Raw genomic sequence first — 5,703 nt, forward strand, 5'->3', positions numbered from 1 at the left:
ACGCCTGGTGGGCAGTGCTTGGCCGGTGCTGTTTGCTCTGCTTCCTCCTGACTGCAGCATTGCCTCCCCCCAGACTGTGAGCTCCCTGTGGGCAGGGGCAGGGCCATCTGCCCCTCTCGTGTCCCACATGGTACTTAGTTCGGTGATGCCATAAATGTTCAATAAAACAGCTCTTGACTTTCCTGGCTTCTGGTGTTGCTCCTCTTGGGTCTGGCTGGGGTGGGGACAGGGCTGTGGCAGGACCTCTGGGACAGGCCAGTGGCACTAGGTGGCATCAGATTTTCTGTGCTCCCAGCACCCCACCTGCCCCCAGAGCCAGACACACAGTGATGACTTGGAAGTCACCAGCCTGCCCTCCTCTGTGGCCTGCACCTCTCTATCCACCGACTCTCACAACTACACCATGCAGGAATTTGCCCTGCGCTACTTCCGGAAGCCTCAGACCTCGTGAGTGCCCTGGACCAACCCTTGTGCCTGTCTGTCCTCCACCTTCCCAAAGCTAGCTCCCTGCTCAGAGCCACCAGCGAGTGCTCTTAACACCTCCCCTGCAGCCTGGGACGGGGCAGGAGGGCCGAGCAATGGGGCTGTCCTCTCTCTGCTCCCAACAGGTGGCACAAGACCAGTGAAAGTGCTAAGGAGAAGGCCACAGCCAGCCTGGTGCAGTATACCAAGGTAAGGGGAGAGAGGGTGGGGGAGTCTGGCCAGTGGATCTTCTCTTGGACCCCCAAGGGCCTCAGACCCACAGCCCCGCCTCTTTGGCTGTAGGCTCCCATCCAGGAATCACTCATCAGCCTCAGTGATAAGGACAGAAGCAGGCAGGCTGTGGCAAGCTTCCAGAGTGAGTGGCCATGAGTATCCCAGGACCCTGTGTCTTCAGTACCTCGGACCTGGGCACCTGGTCCCCTTCTCTCCTTGAACTCTGCCTGTTTCTGCCCCAGTGCACTGTATGTGGTCTTGGGCACTCATGGCATCCCTGAGCCTTGGTTTCCTTGTTGGTAAAGCTGGCAACAGCTTCCCTTCCCGGCTGTCGTGCATTTTAAGAGTAAGATATGAGGTAGCAGGTGAAGGCCCTGTGCAGCGACGCCATGACCAGGGCCAGGCACCAGCACGGCTCACCACGCTTCTCATCCTGCCTGCAGCTCTGATGCAGTTTATGGGGGACCAGTCTAAGCCCCGAGGCAAGGATGATGTGGATCTGCTCTATGAGCTGCTGAAGGTAAGCAGGGCTGTGTGTGCTGGAAGCGGGGGCACAGACCGGCAGCCCTGAGTGCCTGTTCCTGTCCTCTTCCCTGGACCTGAATGGGGTCCCCCTTCCCTTGGTCACTATGCTTTCAAGACATTCTAAAGTATTTATTGAGCACCTACTACATGCTGGGGGCATGGCTGTAAGGCCAGTGGCTGAGTCCCTGCAGATCTTACTATCTCATGGGAGGAGACAGTAAAAAATGATGTCATGTGTCTGGAAGTGAAAAGCGCTATGGCGACAATAAAGCAGGGGAAGGGGCTGCTATGGCAGAGAGGCTATGTGACAAGAGAACTGAAGGGAGCAAGGGGCAAGCCAAGTGCACATGGGGACAGAGAGAAGGGTCGGGCGGCATCCTGCCAGGATAAGCCTCAGCACTGTCCCGCACCAGCAAGGCCAGCGTGGGGGAGAGTGGAGGAAGAGGACAGGGAGGGGCCATGGGTCCAGGTCACAGCAGGCCTTGTATGCCATTGGGGGATTTTGATTTTTTCAGAGTAAGGGGAAACCACTGGAGAGGATTTTGAAAAGATGCTTGGCTTATATTTCACAGGGTCGCTCTGGCCATTGTTTGTGATTCTGGGGGCTTAAGGGGAAAAGGAAGTTACTGCAGTGGTCCCAGGTGAGAGGTGTGCTGGGCCAGGCCCAGGGGCAGCAGCGGAGGGGAGCAGTGAGAAGATGCAGAGCCAGCAGGGTCCACTGGCCAATTGCAGGTGGCGTCTGAGAGGGCCGGAGCAATGACCGTCTTCCATGAGGAGCAGGTCTAGGCTGGCAGAGGAATGTTTTGGACACATGAAGTCTGAAATTCCAGACTTCCAAGTGGAGGGGTCTGGGATTCAAGGGAGAAATCTGGGCTGGAGGCAGGTACTGGAGAGTCATCAGACATGAGCAGCTGAGACCATTGGGGAGAGTGTAGAGAGGTTCAAGAGCACTGAAATGCTTAGAGGTCAAGGGGATAAGGTGGAGCCAGCAAAGACAGAGAGATCAGGGGGGCAGGTGAAGACAATGATTGACAGAAACTGCAGATGCTAGGCTGGCGTGTGGCTCACTTGGGAGAGTGTGGTGCTGATAACACCAAGGCCACGGATTCAGATCCCATACAGGGATGGCTGGTTCGCTCACTGGGTGAGCATGGTGCTGACAACAGCAAGTCAAGGGTTATTATCCCCTTACTGGTCATTTAAAAATAAATAAATAAATAAATAAATAAATAAATAGAAACTGCAGATGCTTTTAAGCTGGGACATCACCTGACTCCACCCCAGCCCACGGCCATCAACAGGATTTCTCCCTCACATCGGCCCTCACCCCATGCACCACAGCTCTGCTGCCCTTCCTGTCCCCACAGCTGTGCCAAGAGAAGGACCTTAGGGATGAGATTTACTGCCAGGTCATCAAGCAGGTCACAGGACATCCCCGGCCGTGAGTGGGAACTGGGGGGTAGGGTGGAGGCCTCTGGGGGCAGCACGGCACTGTGGTCTGATCAGTCTGAAGCCCCGTCTCCTTGCCCCACAGGGAACACTGTGCTCGGGGCTGGAGCTTTCTCAGCCTCCTCTCAGGTTTCTTCCCCCCATCAACCACTCTGATGCCCTACGTGACTAAGTTCCTGCAGGATTCAGGCCCCAGCCAAGGTGTCTATGGGAGGGGGAAAGAGGGAAGAGCTCTCAAGGCTGGGAACGTGCCCATGACCCCAGCCTGCCTCCTCTGCAGAGCTGGCCCGGAGCAGCCAGGAGCACCTCCAGCGTACAGTCAAATTTGGGGGACGCCAGCGGCTGCCCCCGCTGGGTGAAATGCAGGCTTTCCTGGTACTGGGGTGGGCGGATGGGCATCCTGGGACTCCATGGGTGGGGGGTACTCTCCACAGGGGAGCTAGGACTTCTGCCTAGTGGTGGACTGATGCTGCAACCTTGCTTGGCAGAAAGGGCAAACAAGCCGTCTGCTTCTAATTCACCTGCCTGGGGGCATGGATTACAGCACGAATATCCAAACATTCACGGTGAGCACAGGCCACAAGGGAAGAGGCTGTGGGCCTCAGTTCTAGGCTCCCTAGTCTTCTCTCCCTCATCATGGCCCTGTCTACATGCCTAGGTGGCATCAGAAGTGCTGGAGGAGATGTGCAGGCAGATGGGCATCACGGACCCCCAGGAAGTACAGGAATTTGCTCTCTTCCTCATGAAAGGGGAAGGTGAGCTGGGGAGGAAGGGGAGGCTGGGCTGGGTCTGGGGAGGTGGGTTCACTGGTGGCATGGGCCTGGATGGCAGGGCGTGCTGTGGACCTGGCTCCCTGTGCAGGAGAGCTGGTGCGGCCCCTGTGGCCCCACGAGTACCTCAACAGCATGCTGGTAGACAAGGACGTGAGCCTGTACGGCCGGCGGCTCAGCTGGGAGACCCCGCTGCACTTTGATAATCCCATCTACGTCAGCATCCACTACAGCCAGGTCAGCTCACCTGCCCCTGAGCTGCTGCACAGCTGGAGGGCCTGAGCTCCTGTCTGGGTGACCTCTAAGCCCCACTCCCCACAAAAACGTGGGTCTGTGGCAGCCAGAAGGGGATGGTGGCAGGAATGGGCTTGAGCCCCAGGAGCCACCAACTGGTAGGGACTTTGGGGCACAGTTGCCCTTCTCCCGGCCCTCCCCTCAGGTGCTGCGGGACTACCTTCAAGGGAAGCTGGCGGCCAGTGCCCAGGCAGATGCCCAACTCGCCAGGCTGGCTGCCCTGCAGCACCTCAGCAGGGCCAACAAGACCCCCCCTCCAGAGTGAGTGTGAGCTCTGCCGCCCACCCTCCTCCCACTCCACTCGTCCCACCTCAACACCCACCCCAAGGGCCTCTCCTCCAGCCCACCACTCCCACTCTGTCCTCCAAGGTCAAAGCCATTTGGCTTGTACCCTTCCTGGCCCTAACAAGATTGGCCTGGAGCAGTGGGGGCTGTAGACGCTCCTCTGGAGCACGGCCCTCGCCTAATTCACGTGTATGAATAGGCACTGGTTCAGCTATTTGGCACCTGCTGTATGCCCAGCCCTGCCCCCAGGGGGTCAATGGTCATCAGCTTAAACTGACCCAGGCCATGCATTGTAGGCAAGAGCTTCTGGAGTATATCCCGAAGCCTCTGCGATGGCAAGTGGACGTGGCCACCATAAAGAGTTTGATGGGCCAGGAGCTGAGGCAGCTGCAAGAGCACAGCTCCCAGGAAGCACAGATCAGTTTCCTTGGTGGGTCTGGGACAAGGAGGTGCTGGGGTGGAGGCTGGAGATCCAGGAGGGAAGGAGTGAGGATGGAGAAGTTGAGGAGGCTTCTACCTCCCTGTCCCTCTCACCTGACCTGGGGGGCCAAGCAGGGTAGGTTCCAGGGCCCCAGCAGTCAGAACTCCTGTCCTAGCCCTCTCCACCCCCAGATGCCATAGGCCAGCTGCCTCTCTTTGGCTACACCGTCTACGTGGCAGTGCGAGTGAGTAAGCTGGCCCTGCCGGGACCCTTCCTCCTGGGGCTTAACCGCCAGCACCTCATCCTCACGGACCCCGGATCCCAGGTGAGCAGGACTCCTGCCCCACTGATGGCCTGGGAACCGTCGGGCCCTCTCTCTCACAACCCATACTGACCTTTCTCCCGCCAAGGAACCCAGCTCTGCTCTCTCTGCCACCCCCAGATGCTGTGCTGCTCCATTGCCCTGAAAGACCTGCAGCGGCTCCACCTGCAGAGCCCACTGGAGGAGGAGGGGTCCCCTTGCCTGGAACTCAACTACAGCTCAGCTGATGGCCCCCAGACCATCTGGTTTGAGTTGCCGCAAGTGAGTGGCCAGGACCTCTAACCACCCTGGGAAGGTGGGCGTGAGTGCCTCGCCTCAGCCCTGAGGTGCAGCAGGAGCCTGGGCCCAGGCTGATGACGCCCATGCCTCAGGAGTGGTGTGGGCAGGGGCAGAGGTGGGGGGCTGGCCGGGGAGCCCCATCCTAACAGGCCTTTGCACGGCAGGCCCAGGAGCTGCAGCACACCATTGTCTTCCTACTGGACAACAGCACCTCCTCCAGTCTGTAGTCTAGGCCTCAACTGAGAGGAGTCTGGGAAGAGTGCAGACAGGAAGAGGCCTCTCTCCGGCCCAAGTGTCACCCAGACAGTCCACCTTGGATGTTGTCAGGTCATTCTGGTTTGGACTTCACTGCTTGGCTGTGTTCTGGAACCTGCCACAGCACAGCCCAGCTGGCCCGAGTGGAGGTCATAAGGCAGGGGCTGCTATAGTGACATCAACTGGGGAAGACAGTAGCCAGGCTCCCTCTGGGGGCACTGGGCCCAGGGTGCAGGCTGCAGGAACTCGGGTTGGGCAGCTGATACTGCCCAGTCTGGGGGAGATGCCTGCCTGGCCCCAGGCGCCTGCCTAGGCTCAACATCAGCATGAGCCCAGGCCTGGGAGAAGCAGCTGCTGAGGAAATAAAACTCCCGAGAGAAGAGGAGTGTGTGTGCACGTATGTCAGA

This window comes from Cynocephalus volans, chromosome 16, assembly GCF_027409185.1.
Source record: "Cynocephalus volans isolate mCynVol1 chromosome 16, mCynVol1.pri, whole genome shotgun sequence".
NCBI lineage: Eukaryota > Metazoa > Chordata > Mammalia > Dermoptera > Cynocephalidae > Cynocephalus > Cynocephalus volans.